General features: G+C 39.7%; 1 long non-coding RNA gene across 1 annotated transcript in view; it reads right to left on the minus strand.

The window, feature by feature from the left end:
• Window positions 1-2,721: 2,721 nt before the first annotated feature.
• The window catches only part of LOC121066342, a 63,294-nt gene continuing 46,794 nt past the window's right edge, over window positions 2,722-19,221 (minus strand). Inside the window, exons 2-4 of the long non-coding RNA XR_005817690.1 lie at window positions 9,863-10,072; window positions 4,546-4,626; window positions 2,722-3,497 (exon numbers count right to left, since the gene is read on the minus strand). This is a non-coding gene — a long non-coding RNA (uncharacterized LOC121066342). The remainder of the gene's footprint in view (window positions 3,498-4,545; window positions 4,627-9,862; window positions 10,073-19,221) is intronic.

Consider the following 19,221-nt stretch of genomic DNA (forward strand, 5'->3'; position numbering starts at 1 on the left):
TCCTTCTAGCTCTCATTTAGAAGAAAATCTTCTAGATGCAGAACAAATGGAAATGATGTAGCTACATTTTGCCATGCTGGCAGTCAGACCAAATAAGATTCATAACAGACTCTTGACTTCTTTTCGGTAGCAGAGACAGCTAATGAAGATTTAGATGAGCATGAAATAAATGACACCTCATATCAGTGCAAAGAATGTTGCCCTTTTACACATCAGTTTTGTCTCTTCCAGCACAATCCTCCATTTAATCCACATTTCATGTTTTAACTGAAGAAGCCATACACTTTTCAGAATGCTACTGAACTCCTCTTGGATATTACGGATACCATGGTCACTGCACACACGAAGACTTTTGCAGAAATGACATCTAACCTTTAGCACAAAGTGACGAACACAAAACGTTAATCTAAGTGACCTCAGACCACACCCTTCTTGTTACAGGTGTATGTATTGCAATCTATTGCTCATTCTGTGTTCAACAGCCAACAACCATTGGTCTCTATTTTCTAGGATGCATAAAAGACAAGCAATATCAGTGCTTTAAAGAGGTAAATTATTTATCATCAACAGCAATAGCTTTGAAACAATCACACTAACTTTCATATCTTAAAGAGGCTTTAAAATTCTCTCACAATATAAGCATTATGGAAAGAGTTGTTCTTAAGTGCAACCCAGTAGCACGTTTTTTTCATTTCTCATAATTCAATTTTTGGCAGGCTGCTCAGCAAGTCTCTCCACTACTGCAGCAGGCAGCAGCATTCCTGCTCAGTGACTGGAACAGCCACGATTACATTGCCTGCTTTTTATGCTGTCTTGCACGCTTTCTAGATCCCTTAATGTTGAAGAACTTGTCTCTACTTATGACTTCTTGACCTTACTTATGACCCTGACCTTCACTCAGCTATGTGTGCTTACTCCAAGTCTTTAAAGGTTTTACTGAGACTATACCCTCATTGTGCAATCTGCTTTTCAGAAATTTGCCCCACTCTAAATGCTTACTTAAAACTTTTTAATTCTTTTTAAGGAAAATCCCATTTTTCTGAAAAATGGGAGAAAAAAAACTATTCAAAATATTTTCCCATGCTGCACGTTCACTTTATATGAATTCATAGGAACAAAATGAGGTTGCAGTCATATATTCCTCATTTGTACACTAGATCTATTTTAACACCAATAAAGGATGCAAAAAAAAAAAAAATGTTGTTGAAGAAAAGAAGCCATTAACTGAGAAGTTAATAGGCTCAGATTCACTCAGCTTTAAAACCAGGACTGAAGAGCTCTTACTAAAAACAACCTTGTATATTGCAGCTGCTCATGATTCAGACCCTGGTCTTTCTCTTCCTCTTACACAGACCATACAATGGAGGGAAGCTAAAAGGCAAGGTCTAGAGGTGTTAGTATGGTAAGCATCCCACTTTGTTTAGCCTCCTGTTCTACGTAGCCCAAGTACCAAGAAGTATCCATCTTGAAACAGAGGCACTTTGTCTCATGCAAAGCTGGTAATTACTCTTAATTTTAAATGGCTGTTTTTAGCCTGGACAGCTCACCCCTTCTCCAGAGAAGAGGGTGTCTGAGCAGGTACAAACTCGTGGGGGTAATGCAGTGGCTGAGAGATCAAGTGCCCTGTGTCAGCACAAGCTTGCCAGCACGGCCCTCTTGCAGGCAGGGGGAAGCAGCTGCACCAGTACCTGCACCCAGCCTCTCAGCCACCTTCCCCAGCCACTGAGCTCAGGCTGCTGCAGAGGAAAGTTGCGAAAATAGCTCCCACCCCACCCACAGCCCTACCCCAGCTTCTCTGGCATCTGTCCTGCTGTTTCAACAACACCCCTTCACACTAACAGACTGAGTCTCCAACACAGGGAATGCATATATTAATTTCTATTCTGTTTCTGTAATCAATAAGAAAAGATCCTTATATGCTTTAATAGTAAACAGATGTTTCTTCAGCACTGCTAGAAAGGCAGCATTTCTTACAGTTAGAGACTGCTCAGAGGTTACAGAACAGCACGACCACCCCTTGTCAAAGGGGATGTTTTCACTTGGGCATAATTTAACCTTAATCTTACCTAACCTTGTGTTGCTTCGTAATTTTTTATAGCTGTAACTTCTATAGATTAGATGTCTTGAACTATGAAGCTACAATTATGGAGAATTTAACTGTATTTATGTAGCTGACAAAAATTATATATCATTTCCTTGGTAGTTATCCTTTAAAACACAGAGATTTGAAGGAGTATTGTTCAAAGGCACAAAAAGCAGAAAAGGCTTTGCTGCATAAGGACTTCCTTGAAAACTGCCTCTACACTTTAAAGTTAGCCTGTATCCTAAATCTCCAAGCCTTTGAATGAGCTTAGATATCTGATCAACAGTTTTGCTTTCCAAAAACTTCTCCATTACTGGTTTCGGAAACCAGTTTCCCAGTGTGGAAGGAGAACAGCGCAATGGTGTGGTGGTTGTGAGAGGGGAGAGCTGGGGCCAGCTCCCACCAAGCCCCTTACTGGTGCCCTCCTGTGAAGGCAATAATTTTGAAACAGTCTTGCTAGCCGCATGAATGTTAGGGAGGATTTCCAGTTACTTTGGTGAAAGTGCAAGCGCAGATATAGTTATATGATAGTTTATGGTTGTAGCACAGCTTATTTTGGTTCCTGCGTTAGAACAGCCTTCAGGTCTGCTGAAACAAAGCTGTTTTAACACAGTTCTATTCAGCAAAACAGTCTGGCATACAAGAGTCCTTAGCCCCTCTTTACTTTAGATTCCTTATATAAAAATAGTACTTCCATAGCCCACAGCAAGAGCTGAAGTTTTCCACTGCAAAGCTTTTCACAACAATCCTGACTTCAGGTATTGCCAGGATCCCCGTCGCAGCTCATGCCCCAGCGCTCATTCGCACAGCCCAGCTAGCTACGTCTGGGTAAACGTTTGTGCGGTTCCGTTACAAGCTGATCTGGTCTTTAAAAGTCTCTATTTAGGAGAGACCAGGGCAGGTTCACAACATGGCCACACTGCAGCTGAAAGGACACTTTGAGACATAAAAGGTAAGACCACCTGAAAGGAGGTGTAGTAACACCTAAGCCAGTCTGCCACCCAAATGACAGACTGGGGGACTACAATCCCAAGCACGCAAGAAAGGAGGGCCATAACACGTATTCCATTGAGATACATCATGTCAGGAAAACTGAACTGTCATAACAATATGCCTTAATTCTCATGTACTGTAAAATGGGCTTTTAAATTCCAAAGTAAGATGCTTGAGAGAGAACATCCCAGATTTCCTTTCCCATCCTCGTTTCTGCCCAGCGTTACCACATCGTGCCATTCCAGGATCACCTCCTGGCAGGTGCTGCTGACACAGTTTGCAAATGTCCCATCCTCCTGTGCCAGATTATCTTTCAATTCCAATCCTCCCTCCCATCTCTTTCTTCTCATGGAGGACATCTGCTGTACCACAAGAGTCCTCTGCTTCACGGGCACCACACAGCAGCAGCAGCTCAAACAAGCTGTTCAGATCAAAAAAAAAAAAAAACAGCCCTCCTAATATGCACACATGCTACCTTAATGGTTTGCATCTCCCCTTCTGAAGGTCACTGTTCTGGATACCCCTAAATATTAAGCAAGGCACATATATACACATTATGTATATGTACATTATATATTATACACACACACAAGAATGAAAGTAAACATCACCTTCAGATGTGATGGGTTTGATCTGGATCTAAACTAGGTAGTTCCCAACATGCACTCTGGAATAGCAGCTGAATCCCCAACACTAGGATTTTTATTCTGATAATGCTAGAGTTAAAAACCTGGGCAATCTCAACATACTTGTCACAAAGTGATAAACACTTGGAACTTTCATTTGCAGTATATGTAGCAGTTTCTTCATTTCTAAGACAATTCTCCATATCCAGGAAAGCATTTTGCTGCTTCCATTTTTAATCATTCCATACTGTAACCACCAAAATAATCTAAAGGTGAGATGGATATTAATACAGTTCTGCATGAACCCATGTACTTACGTACAGAATTGTGTTTTGTGGTGTTTTTGTTTTGTTTTGTTTTTAATGCACAAAGGATTCTCCACATGAGGTAAAAGCAATGCTTGCTTTAAACATAAAAACATAATATCCTCCTTCTGTACTTCACACTGTACAAAAGAACTATATAAAGAGAATCTGTTCTGGCACCCCTTCCAGCTGTGCTCTTTCTGCTGTGTAGAGAAAATTTACAGTATGGTAACCTCTCCCTCTGTCTCTTCCTCACTTAATCTTACAGAAAGCTGAAACATACATTTTTCATTTCACTATCCTGGCAAGATGAAAAACCATTTTTCAAGTTATTGATAATTTTTGTCAAACACAATGCTATTTCTGAATACAAACACGGTGGGTTTTTTTTTTTGTTTGTTTGTTTGTTTGAAGAAACACTCTTATTTATGACTACATTTTGCCAAAAGAATAATTAAACTATAATTGTTTCATATCTAAAATGTTAAGGTAGGACACCCAGGCCAAAGGAAATACCATGCAAGGAAAACAAAAATACCTTCATTCCTCTAGTGCTCCCACAGCTGTACCCAAGACTCCATTCAGCTAACACTGGGCTTCAAGCAACAGCATCAAATCACTGCAATATCAAGTAAGGATGAAAACAGTTGGAGAATTCACCAGTGTGAATGCCTTACATGAGAAGGCAAGCTCAAACTGCAACACAAAATCCTGCAGAAGCATCCTTTCCAAGAATCACTGGATAACAGGTTGAAGGGGGGAAAAAATTAAAAAATCAGGCCATTACTTTAGACTAATATTAGATCATCTCAGCTGTAAGGAATTGTTTGCATTCTTCAAGAGGTTGGAGCACTGCTGCTTACGATCTATTTAATTCCTTCCACAAATAAGGGTATATTACTCTTCCTGCTTTAATGCCTTAGGGAATAGTTGTGTTTTAAACAAACTTTGAGGTGAGCTACCACAATTCTTATGATGTATCTGTGGAAAAAATGTTACACAATTCCTCCTATGTTATTCTCTGTAGCTGTCTCTGCACTAACTCAGCTTCATTAGCAGAGGCTTCAGAAGACCTTCTTCCCACCACAAAAAGAAAAAGAAAAAAACCTCCCATCCTCCAATTTCTTATTCTTGCTGTCTGTCAGCCTTGATGCTTTTGCAAAGATTTTCCTGAAGACAACTGCTCCCATTATTTGCCTTCCTGCTTTGCCTCTTACCTGCTGTATTTATTTTCACCTCACCAAAGGATGGTTTTAAGTCAGCTCTCAGGCAGTTAGATCCTACGGCGAATGGAAGTCACAGTTGGAAGATTAGAAGTAAAACCTTTATCCTAGCTTCCCTTAAAAGGTCAGCTTCCAACTGAATTACAAATGTCATGGATTTTTGTACTGCTCATTTTCAACCCAGTCATATTTTCACAACTATTTGTAAAACAAATAGTCTTGAGCAGGTTTTCCCTATGATAGATGACAGGGATTCTGCTTGCTTTGTGAGGGATGTCTGATGAGCAAAGGCCTGTCTGTGCAAAAACATTATGATGATCCATGGATACAAAAAATACATGCCCAGAAAACCTGATTTCCAGCTGCCAGCAATGCTATGCTGCCTCAGAAATTGACCTCTGCACCACTGTGTCTAGGAACATATACTGCTTCAGACGTAAGAAGTGTGAGCTGCAGAAAGCAGCAGCATACAAACAACAACATACAAAATACTATGGGAGGGGTTCTACTGTCCTAGAAAATCTGGAAGACACAGGCCCTTCACAGCTCAAAAGTATGCTTCCAATATTAAGTCACTGCTCATTAACTGCCTGTGATGAGCTAGTAGTCTTAGCAGCTCTTCCTTCCATGTGCTGACCCCATGATAAGCCTGTACTGAAGCCAGGCTAATTACTGCCAGGGATAAAAGTCCATTGCATTGCCTAAACAAGAGCCCGTGGAAGGACTTCTTTCCTTTCCTTGTCAGGATACCTTCCCACCTCCAATGTCTCCTCACCAATGTGGAGGCACTGACAACAGGTGGAGTAAGCCATACCAAGTGGACACATTTTTAAAAATATCATACTAAATGAAATTCCACCTGGTGTTTAATCTGTACCTGAATGGACTGCACTCAAAATCTCAGTGTTTTTAAATGAGAGCAGAATCTGGTTAGCCTTGTAGCAGGAGACAGAAGAGTGATTCCCTCAAGTGATGGGAAAACACCTGACAGGAAACACACACAAAAAAAACACACAAAATTCCAAATAAATCGTTCCTTGGGGAACATCTATATTTAAATTCACAGCCTTGAGTTTAGTAATGTTACAAACAAAACACAAGTAGAATGTGATGCAACTTACATAGTGCTTTGGAATTGATGTGAAACTTCAGAAGTGCCTAGAAATTTTCTGATAAAGAGAACTACAAAAAAAGGGAAATCATACCACTAAATACACCCCTCAAAAAACTGTAATCTGGCTTTGCTAATTAGATAGACAAAAGTAAGCCAGGAGTCTCCCTCCATCAACAAAAAACTTGGGTGGAATTTTGAATCATGTGTGTTCATACCTGAGAGGCAAGGTGCTAGGATCTGACCAGTACAAATGCTGTCATTGATTTAAATCTTCTACATGATTGCTAGTATATGTAAATCTGAGAAGATCACTGAATTCAATGATGTTTCTTCATGAGCACACACAATTCTCCTGGCCCAAGGTACACAGAGGGATTTATGTAAAAGGACAAAGCTCCTCACAGTCAGGTTTTAAGTCTCCTCTAGGATCCCTAGAATTTTCCATTCTTTTTTGCACAGTGTGTCACCAGGTTTTTGTTGCATCTTCCTCTAATTTTTCTGTTGATGATGGCAATCCACCATTATGCAGTATCTCACAGGCACAGCTAGCCTCCCTGACATTAACAAAGGACTAGAACAAAGGACTTGGTAAGACCCTTCCCCTTCTGGCTACACACTACTTCATGTGTATGCATATACGTGTAGTTTATTTCACAACTACATGTTTAATGTAATGCCTCAATTCTTTCTACTCAGAATGCGGCTCAACTGTAGTGATATTTACAATTTCACTTTTTACAATAACAGCATTTCTACCTTTTCTCTGTCTGTTGATTTATATACATATTAATTATATTGCTGATGCCCTTGGTATTACATCTGATGCAACACAGACAGCTGTCAATACATATGGTCCAACAACTTGCCCTTCATTTTCTCAGTGTGTCCTCTAGGCCCGCCCATATTCCTATATCCATGCTTTCAGGTCATGTTAGTGCAATATTTATTTGCATATTTCATCAATTTTTCCTACCGAAGGAATATGTGCCATGTCACTCATTGATTTTCCCTTTGGTTATAATTAGGAGAAAGCTTATCTTATTATCATCCTGTGAATATCCACACAGTCTCAATGCCCCAGTAAAAGTTTCTCTGGAATCATTTATCTCTGAGTCAAAATTACACAATTAAGTAACATTTAAAAAGGAACCAAACATCACTACCATCAGAGCAAACAACATTTTCATTGTTCTTTTAGAAGAAAGCCACACAGACTACTGAAAAGGAAACTTTATGCTAAGGAAAGCCTTTACAAAAAAGACTAAGTCTGGAAAGTATAGAAGTGCTGTAACAGGATTTTCCACAACCAACTGCTTCTTTTTGCCACTTACCTTAAAATCCAACTTCCAACACAGACTACAAAGAAACACAGTCAGTAATTGTTACATATTCATAACAAAAATGCATGTCACGTCCCATTTCCATCAAGCTACACACCATGTACTAGCTACATCATCTGGTGGTATACACTACACTTATATGCAAACAGGCCTATCCTATGATTCGTTCTCCAGCAGCGACGCTAAGGTCTCTACCCCATCTCAATAGCCATGCCACAACAGCACAGCATCAAGATGACATCACTCTAAATCGTACACAAAGATACAATTAACTAAAATATCACCTCAAATTTTTCATCTGTCGGGCACCATTTATAAAGTTAAACAGTCAAGTTCAATTTCTAGAGATTTTAAGCTGAGAAATGCTGGTTCAAGCTTCCTCTGTTGTAGAAAACTGGAAACCTAGATGTATGGATGGGGTAGGGCCTATCAGTGGTATTTCTCTGCTTACAGGCAAATAATGAATCCAAGGGATAAGTGTAAACAAAGCAGAAGTTCAATGGGAAGGTGAGAAGGAAGAGGACAACAGGAACTCAGAAAAGCCAAACCCACATTTTAGCTTGAGCAAGCAAGCTGAGATCTCTGGGTTCTTTGCCAACAGCCACAAATTCAGCTCACTTCTCAGAACTGCAGAGGTAACCAGCAAGTGCCCCCTGTGCTCCAGTTAGAGGTCAGTATTGTTCAACTGGGAGAGGGCCAAATTTTTGAAAAGCTCTGTGCCTTTTCCACCAAGGAGTACGTGGTTTCTGAAATCTCCTTGGGACATTGTCTCTTCTCTGAGTCTGGATAGGGAGGTTCACTATCTGCACCCCGGCTAGTTCCAGGTAAGAAAAAATTCAAATTTCAAGAGCTACTTGTATATTAGCTTGATGCCACCTAACAGTTAGATGCTCCCCAGGATATTCAACTCCCTGTCAGCTCCCCAAGCACTGCAGTTCCCCGGCACAGTCAGTGGCAGGTGGGACTGCAACGTGGAAAGTGGCCTCCTACATCAACCTACAGAGGGAAGCAGCCCCTCTCCTTTCTTCAGGACAGAGGATCAATAACACAGAATAAATTGCATTTTACAGATAAACTGGACACACGTCTTTCAACTCATCATTAGCAAACAGGAACAAGAGTATTTCATTGCCTCCGATTTGATAATGTAACTCTTTTTATTAAAAACTCCCCAGCTGACAGATGGACAATGTCTCTCTTTCTCAGACAGATTTGGACCACTATTCTCCCTACTTACCAGTAAGCGTCAAGAGTGATAAACTTAGTCAGGGCTTCAAGTCATTGGCTCTCGTATCTACTTCTGCATATTTCTTTGATTATTATCAAAAAAAAATATATATATATATATATATATATAACTCAGGTACTCAATGACTCTTATTTCAGCCATTGTTATTTGTTTCCAGGAAAGGTACTACAAGGCATACGGTGCTCTTATGGGTAAGTTCAAGGAAGGAGCTCATTCATGACAGCAGCAAAAGAACACAGGAACACTTCCATGAGAATCTAACTGGTAAGTGGGGATGACAGAGAGGACAAGCATACTGGAAAAGCAACCTTCTTCCCATTTCTAGCCATTTGACCATGACATCAACCTCTCTACTGTTTATGATAAACAGCCTCCCTTGTGACTGAAGCATCTGCCTAAACTATTTTAACACGGCAATGCCTTCCCAGTCACAGATACAATTAAACCCAGCTATTGTAGAGAACAGCAGAAAACATTTTAACATTAAGGTCTCATGATATTTACAAGGTTTATATCCAATATATATAATATATGCCACAGACCTACACCTAACTTTGCATATACACATAAGACCAAAAATAAAATACATATGGATGATATCACACAGCTTTGCAAACTCCCAGTTTCCACATTCACTAAGATTTGTGACATCTGAACTCTAGTCACAATTTTATTTTTTATGGCCAATATTATAGCTTGCAGACTGCCATTCGTTTCCCAAAATTATTTCCATTGTCGTGAACTTGAGATTTATAGCCAAAGCTGATAGAATCATTTCTGAGCAATATATATCAAGGGGAGAAAAAAAGCAGTTCATATGGAAGAGCTGACTGCTGTCTTAATTATTGAGAAACTGCTACTTCAGAAAAGCACCATAGGGATTTGACAAAATTCATAATTTCAAAAGCACCATACATATTAAAACTCACCAAAAGTTGCATTTGACAGTGGGAATCAGATATCTTCATGACTTCCAATATTTTTAACCTGTGTTTCGCTGTCTGGGCTGATTGTTCCAGCAGTTTCCTTTGTTGCTCACCTCAAACTGATATCAGGCCACCCACCAGTTGTTTGTATTTCTTTTAGCTTTTGAGACTTGGGATACTGTTGTTTATAGTTCATCTGCTTTTTTTCTTCTTCTGTGGAAAGAAGACATCATAATATGTTTGTTTTGTATTGCACCACTTTACCTAGCACATTATCCACTCGGATTACAAAACAAGTTGTTGGCACATGGCTTTATGTTCATTACAAAAAGATCCACATGCTGCTTACTCCATTGCCTATAACGTTGGCTTTGTGCCAGAGGCAAACGTGATATTCTCTGACATTCTCATTCTGAATGATGCAGACACAAATCTCACATATGTATCACTTCATTTATACATTGCAGATAACAGTTGTCTGTGCCATCGGCCAGCCCTGTTACATGAGAATAACATTCAAAGACTTATTTTCCAAATCATGAGGAATTACACAACTCCCTGTGTATTCCATATTCAGTTAGGCAAACAAAAGATCAGAAACATGCACACACACTTTTCTTTATACCCTCAACATGCAAATGTTTTGTGTATCTCAGTGGTATCACAACTTATTTATCTAAATAGTTTTGCAACTAATTGCAATAATGAGCCCCCTCATGAAGTAACACTGGAGAATTTAATGAAAAGGGAACAAAAAACAACAACCTTGTTCATATGCACACCAGTTTTTGCAAAGCAGTCACAACACAGCAATATGCTCACTGATGCGCAGACAGACAGGACCGAGTCTGAATATGTGATTGCTCAGCTTCAACAGCAACAAAGCTGCCACAGGTCTGCTATGCAGAGTTGGAATGAACAGAAGATTTACAAGCACTGTAAATGCTCTTGCTAGGGTTATGCCTGGCTCTGTGGGAACACGTGTGCAGTATATAGCAGCACAAGTGAAGCCAGATGATGATGAAAGGCAGCACCTAAGTAATTGCAGTTCTCCTTTTCACTTTGGGGAACACTAGGAGAACACAACCCAATTGATAGGATTAGCTTTCCAGCATGGTTAACAACCAGAGGGAAGCTGATGATCACAGGCAGGTTATACGGTAATTTCAATACCTTTGGTGAGATGCTGGCAAGCACAGGGTAAACTCTTGTTCTGCATGGAGAGCTGTGGATCTTCCTTGTGGAACTAGCCATCTGCACACAGCTAGCCACATGCACACAGTCTGCAAATGGGCCTTACGAACAGTCTTTGAAAAGCCTCTGCGATATGTCTCTGCTATTAAGGGCAAGCATTACAAAGCAGTGATCTTTTTTCACATGGTCATATTCTTTGCAACGCTGAAAAGATGACTAGATGTGGCAAGCACAACTCTCCTTTGTACATTATCCTGTATTACAAGATGGACTATATTCCCTCCCACTCACCCAGGTGCATCAGTGTCAAAATGAAGAACACTTCTAGTGGAGAAATGCAAACAGGCAGATAAAAGATTGCTCTAGAAACTTCACTTTTGCATGAATTCATCCCCATCTTTAAGCCTGTACCTTTAATGTGTGAAAGCTTCCCGCTAAAACACTGTCAGCCTCATCTTGTTTCTGTAAACACAGTTGAAGTGAGGTGCAGCACAACAAAAATGTGTCAAGAGGTCAGCAAACCTTAAACAGGACAGGAAGATACTTAGAAGTTAGAGAATAAATACAAAATAATCATTTATAAATACGAAGGGGAATGATATGAGCTCTTAAGGAAAAAACTAAGTGCATTAATCACAGAGAGTGCACTGTTCTGAAGAGATCTGTAAATTTGCAATAAACTGACAAAACTTGAAGATGCAGTGAGATGTTATTTGGAGAACAACATCTAAATTCAGCCACTGGGGAGGGGCTGGCAACGCTTTTCAGGTGACTGCTCTGAAGGCAGACTTTACTTCAGAGAAGGCAAGAAAATGAACAGCAATATCAAAGAAGCTATTTGGAGCTACGCCAAGGATACTGAAGGAAAACTCAGAAGGACAGAGGGCTCCGCAGGAGAAAAGAGAACCTAACATAGGATGCTTTATCATCTTCCACCAAGTGCTGCAATAAACAAGGACAATCTGTGTTTAATATACACCTATTCACACTTAAATACAATGTCCCAGGACCACAGTGATTTGGGAGCACAATTCTCCTCCAGCAAAGTAATGGTCTACACGTGGAAGGCACTTATCTTCAGTGGGCTTCAATGCAGGCATTTGGTCCTGCACGTTGCAGACATGCCCATCATTAGCAGGCAGTCTGCTTTCCCAAAAAAACAGAAATTGACACTTAAGCTGCAGAAATGCACTTACCAATCTCTCCTAGATCTACACCTCTCTGCAGCCCTGTCACCCCTCCCCAGCACACTGGGATGTGGCAGAAACCTACTTTGCCAACAATGCTGTGCTCTCCAATTGCCCTGCTGAATACCGAGGACAGTACTACCATACATCTCCACTCGTGATTTCACCTGAAGTTGAGTGCTTTGTACTCTCAAAATCTTCAGATTGCGCTTTTAGTGCTGCACCAGTTGGTTTGTGCTCATCAAAATCCTTGCAAACTAATCTCAGAGTCTGCCTTACCCATTATCGCTGCAGAAAAGGAAGACTTTCTGGTTCACTTAACATTTGGAATTTATATCTCACAAGCAGACTTTTGCTTGTTTCAGATTTACAGTAGATTTGTCAAAATTATGTTAACTGATGAATGATCAAATGATTTATTGTGTTAAAAGAGCAAGGGTTTTGTTAATTATTACTAATTAAAATTATTTTATTTTATAAAAACCCTTCCTGGTTCAATATTTCCTAAATGGGAATAGCATTTAGATATAAAATGCACTTCCACTTGTATTTCAATTTTGCTCTAAGGTTTTATGTTAGCCTGCAAAAGCATTACTAAATGATGTCAGTAAAGTCAAGTCTTTGGCATTTAAAACAAGGCAAGCAAAACACTTCCATTCACAGCATGGGAATAACATTTTGAAATGGCCAAGTTATCTAGACATTTAGTTGAAGTGAATGACATCAAATTTGTCTTTGGACTTGTGGTCTTAATTTGTAGCTACACACATGCTTTTTTTTTTTTTTTTTAAACCTCTGACAACAGAAGTCAGTATTTTCTACAAGCAATTTTAAATTCACATTTTAAAATACCTTGGAGGAAGAAAAGAAGGTCTGCTTTAAAAGTACAAGAATCTTATTTGTTTAAATAACTAAGTATTTTAATAAGTTAAACTAAATAACTAAGTATTTGTCCTTTTGTGTATATAATAATCAGAAAATGGCCATAATCTAACAGTCTAGTACAGTGGTCTCATAATTTTATTTAATGCTTGTAATAAAACTACAGTACAATTCTTGCAACAGAGGGTCAAGGCACTTATACTGGCAATTAAGCTAGCACTTGCCAAATTTGTAATGATCTTATTCACGTGTGCCCAAAGCTGGCAGCTGTCCGAAGCACACGATTTGATGCTCTGCTTAGGCCATATCCCTCAGTTACCAATTCTCAAATGATGCTGGGAAAACTGAGGAAAGGACTGCAAGCACAGAAGGAAGTCAAGGAAAAAGAAAGGAATGAAAATGCATAACTGCAAATGTAAACAAAAGAAACTTAAGACAGTTGAAGAGTGGTAAGACTTCCGTTAGATATTTAGTTTGTTTCATAAATTCATTGAACTGCTATAAAACAAACAGGCAGTTGTGAGGTACTTCCAGTCTGTAAGGGGAATTCATGATAACTGTAACCTCTTGCAACTTTTAGACACTTAGGATGCACTCCTTGGAAGTTGAGCATGTTCACAGATTGTGGCATACAACCCTTAGTTATCTTCAATGGTGTTTGCCACGTATTTGCAAGACACTTGAGGTATTCTGCAAGTCGAGCACTGTTCTGCTGTAGGTATGTGGCTAGAAGCGCTGGTAATAGCCACATCAAAGTCAGCCTTCTGTTTTGCTGGGCATAAAGTAGTTTTGAAAGCACTGATGCTTGCTAAACACCAATGGGAAGAGTGGGATCTTTGGTTGCACACAGGGATGTTCAGTATCCCTCAGGAAGTTTGCAGAACCTTTGACCTCCCAACAAAATGTATGCTTGATTTGAGACTTCATTGACTTGCTACGTCTTCTTTTACATGTAATATTATTCACTATGACAGAATAACTTTTTGGCAAGTTTGTATACAAGAAATGCATACTAATGCTTCATAATTTTCATGGTAGTCTCACTGTTGCCAGACAAAGCTTTCTGTTGTAAGATGAAGTTAAGCCATGCTCCAGGAATGTCTAGTGCAGGAAGAACAAAAAAAAAAGTCAAGTAGAAGATTTAAGGAATGCCATCACTTTACCAGAAAAATGGTACAGGTCTTCAGACAGAACTCTTTCTGCATCAGTATTTCTTATCCTGATCTATGGGCAATTTAGAGTATTCAGCTCTAACACCACCACTGTTTTCAACAGGAAAAGAAATGTTGCTATGTATCTACTGTAAATAGAGCTGATTTAAAATTTTGGGAAAACCTGCATTCTGCCAGCTGTCTACAAAGCTGGAAAACAGGTTCCTGCTGTGCTGATAACCTTGAACACCCTGACAGCCCAGGAAGGCTGCTGCATAGGGAACAGCTTAAAACAAAAATCTGTTTTTCTTTCAGTGGTACTATTCACTGTGTTTCTCCTCACAGGTATTTAAACTACATCAAAATTCTATTTTTATTAACATTTGATCAACCTTAGTACCAAAATAATTCCTCCTTCTAATCCCTTCCCCCACACACACACCAACTAGGGAGAAAATTTTCCTCCCTATGAAAATTGCATGGGAGAGAAATTCTCTTTCCTAGCCAGCACCATCTGGATGTAAAGCTTAAAACGTCGAGAGGGCATGAGGGGAACTACAGCAGGCCAGCAAGTAGATGGGGAAGGTTAATGTTAATTTGCATAGTCATTAAAATTCAGTATGCTTCAAAGAGATAGAAGAAAATTGAAGGAGATAATGTATAAATGCAGTAAAAAGGAACAACAAGGAGAGATAGCCTAAAACCAGGAAAGTGAAAAAAAATTACTGCAGACATCAGGGAAAAAAAAAGTTTCAGTACTTCCAGTTGGAAAATTGAACTCGAGAAAGGAAGCTACTGAATAGACAGAACTTGATACAACACTTAAATAAATAAATAAAACACTTTACAAGTAAATGCAGCAAATGCTTTTAGACCAACAGTTCCCACATTTATTTGGACTGGGGTTTCATCCAGCAGCAGAAGTTATTTCCAGACCCCAACCCCCTTGTCATTATCTAGAAGAAGATTAGAGCTGCTGAATACTCAAGACCCTGGATGGATAATCGCTGCTCCTAGTGCTCTGGAAGTTCATTCCCAATTGGACTTTATACATTGAGACAATAAAGCACGGTGAGTGCTGAAGAAGAGTTCTTAGTGCAAAGGTGCCCTGAAGCTACTGTAATTGGTCCAAGCAGGATTTTCTCAGTTCAGGGGACAGCATGTAGCAGGCACATCCATTTTCATAATTACCACAGAGCACTAAAAAGGGCCAGGATGTCCTCCCCCTCACACAGGTGTGCAGGCAGCCTTTTAATGTGACAGACACAGGTTCATAAAGGCACTTTATGTAGATTTCTCAACATCTTTCTCTGGTATTTACACCAACTTCCTCCATTGAACTCCAGAATCAGGCACATGGGAAACATTTTTGCTCTCTCCATACGACTGCATTGCTCTGTACTATAGGAAGAATAAAGATCAGCGTGCCATGCATCAGATTTGTGATCTTAAAAACATAATGGAGCTTCTAGAGCTCACTTACCATAAACTTTATCGTTCTCACTCTTCACATTGGAATCACTCCAGAGCATGAAAGTTAAGAACAGAAAACCATACAACATTCAGCATGGAAGAGTAAATTCATCTTCAGCATGGAAGAGTAAATATATCTTCAAGGTTTTATGTAACCTCCACTCTCCTAACTAAATAATCACTAGAACTCAGAAGAACATATAGACTAGTTGGAAAGAGTCTAGACATGTGGTCCACCATCAGTGTCCAAATGCCAAGCAGACACAAACATAAAAGCCATTGGTTACAGAAGTAGGAACCCTAATTGCAGAAGGGGGAAAAAATCCAGCAGAATGTGCCAACATCAATATTTTATGCATTGAACCACAGGATATAACAGAAATGTTCCACCAGCTCTTTTCACCAATATCAACCACACATTCCTTGTAAATCAAAAAAGGATTCTCTGCATCTTGAAAGTATTACTAAGATGGAGGATAGAGTAGCAGAGAGTGCTTTGCAGGCTTCACAACAGCCAACTCGTGCAATGTACCACCCAAGACACTTCTATCATATGGCTAGGCTAAATTAAAGAACTATTTCTAACTTGAATGTATTATACACGGCAACGCCATCATAAGGCATACTGGTACCACAATTGAGATAAAAGAAATTGCTGAACATGTGGGAAGGAATAGCCTCAGACTGACACCTGGGGAAAGCAGCTGGCACTAGAATAAGGCTGGCTGGGTCTTCAGTAACCATTTGTCCATAATGAAACACACAGTCAGCATCTACCCATGAACCAGGGCCTTTTATCAGCATAATATGCACAAAAGCTTCCACAAACACAAAGCCTCTCTGATGCCCCTAGGAAAAGGCTCATGTTCCACAACAAATGTGAAAACATGAGTATGAAGAAGTGTGGGACCATGTCCAGGAACAGCTGAAGAAGCAGCATTTCGTTACCTAGGCCTGCTTTCTGCCCTTTCCTTTCCCCAGTCTTCCTTCTTGTTTATACAGCTCTCCTTCTTACCTTTCCTTCACTAGATGCAAAGTTATGACTTCACAGTTTTATTATTACTTTTGAATTTAACTTTAAATTATTAATATTGAAATCATATAATCAATATTAATACTATCCAGCATAAGAAAGTTAACGGCAATCTGTGTACTACAGGTGGTGATGTGGAGTTTTGTGATTTCACAGAAGACAGTTTTTGTTTCGTGCTGTGACCTTTGCCATGAAAAATTAGAAAAATAAACCAATCCCATGAAATTGCTTCTCCTGGAAAAGTCTTCGCACTGTGGTTTTTATTCTGTTCTAACCCAGCACTGTGTAAAATCACAGGATCAAGGGACTCCAAGCAGATACAAAAATGCATGCACCTAGTCATTGGCAATATAGGCCCAAACAAGGCCACAGAGGTGCCTGTATTTCACAGCAAGTTATCCAGGGCCTGGTGGAAGCACCATGTCAGTACAGGTGTCAGATGTGGCAGAAACAACGTTTCATCACTTTTCTTCTCAACTTCCTTAAGAGTTTTCAGGATTGAGTAAGTCCCAAATCCAATCCCCACCCCAGCAAAGCAAATCCTTGGAAACAAATATTCTTACTGGGGCTCAAAGCCATAGAATTTGAGGACTGCATATTTGTTTGCTTAGCAGAGCTTTCAGAGCCCCTTCTTTTTACCTTATTATTTACTTCTTTATTTACTGTCTGTATTTAGCAAAGTGCACAACCACTACAACATAAAGCACCTGAGTGATAAAGCTAGGGTGAGAATTTAAAACACGCTAGCTCTCAGGTCTGTAACAACAAGGTCAGCAAGATTCAGATCAAGTCTCTACAAACCACTTTTTCATTTGCCAACTCCTATGACTTCAGACTCATACTCCTGAGAAAGCAATATCCCCATGCTCCCATTCTGTCACTCTAGATTTCATTGGTGTGCATGGAGTTGTCATCTTGATTTTTGACACATAAAAAAAAAGCAAGTGGTTTGAAAAAGTAAAAAAATACTCTTCTCTCTCTCTGTATACATATTATTAAATGAAAGCTTAGCAGAGTAACTTATAGGGATTATTTATTTATCTATCTTCTTAGGAGTCATGATCTCTTCAGAATCAATTACAACAGCAGAAATAAGACAAGGTGCTTTGTTTCACAAAAACACGTGCTTAGAGATTACAAAACTGCATTAATTTATTTCCTGTCCACGAAGATGTTTCTGTAACTGCTTGTATCTGATCACGGATACAAACAACATTCAATGCTGCTGACTCCCAAACGTTAAGTCAGTAATTTTACTTTATTTGTCAAACCTATGCTCAGACATATCACCAAGTCTGTAACATTTTAGGATACTCAGAACTAGAGGTACAGGACAAATGACTTCTTAGTTCAGTTGACAAGTGTAATCTGGAGGTAGAGTGAAGTGTAATCAGGAGGAAAGGGAAGGTCCCCAATATTATTTTAACCAGGTGTGTTGTAGATTTGAATTCACTGCTGCATTCAATGCATTAAAAAAAAAAAAAAAAGGGGGGGGGGGGGCAGGAGTTAGGCATATGATATTTGGCCCCAAGACTTTCTCTATGCAGTTGAGCAATAGCTAATGCATTTTATTCATCACCTTACATTTCCTCCGAAAAGGCCTATTTCCCCTCCTCATTAAAAACACGGTAAATAAAAATAGATATAAAACTCAGTCTTCTGCCCCTAGTCGAAAGTTAACAATGGACAATGATTTAATGCACAAAGCAGGCATATAAATTCATTTTCACGGCATCACAGAACTGTTTAGGAGGTTGGAAAGAACCCCTGGAGGTTATCTGGTCCAATGTCCCACGCTCAAGCAGGACCATCTAGAGCAAGTTGCCCAGGACCATGTCCAGGCAGCTGGCTTGTGAACATGTCCAAGGAGGGAGACTCCACAGCCTCTCTGGGCACCATGTGTCAGTGTACAGTCACCTGCCCAGTACAGGAGAGCTTCCTGATGTTCAGAGGGAACCTCCTGTGTTCCAGTTTGTGCCCACTGCCTCTTATCCTGGCACTGGGCACCACCAAAACCAGCATGGATCCATCATCATCTTTACAGCCTCCCTTCAGGAATTTGCAGACACTGATAAGATCCCCCTGAGCCTCCTCTTCTCTGGACTGAACAGTCCCAACTCCCTCAGCCTCTCCTCACAGGAGAGGTGCTCCAGTTCCTTGATCATTTTTGTGGCCCTTTCATTTCCTGATATGATTTTTTAGTTCAGGCAGGAATGGCTAGAGAAGCAGTTTAAAGGAGGCAAAAAAAAAAAAAAAAAAAAAACACATCTGGAAACATGGGACAGATGCTGGAAACATACCTACAGTGCCAAAGCACTGGTGAGATGCAGAAACACTGAAGCATGAGGAACAAACAAAAAAAGAGAGCAAATTTTCAAGGAGGAGAATAGAAAGAAAAAAAAATATATATATAAGGAAGGATCAAATGCAGGGGTTAAGAAA

Source organism: Cygnus olor, chromosome 2 (genome assembly GCF_009769625.2).
Source record: "Cygnus olor isolate bCygOlo1 chromosome 2, bCygOlo1.pri.v2, whole genome shotgun sequence".
Classification (NCBI taxonomy): domain Eukaryota; kingdom Metazoa; phylum Chordata; class Aves; order Anseriformes; family Anatidae; genus Cygnus; species Cygnus olor.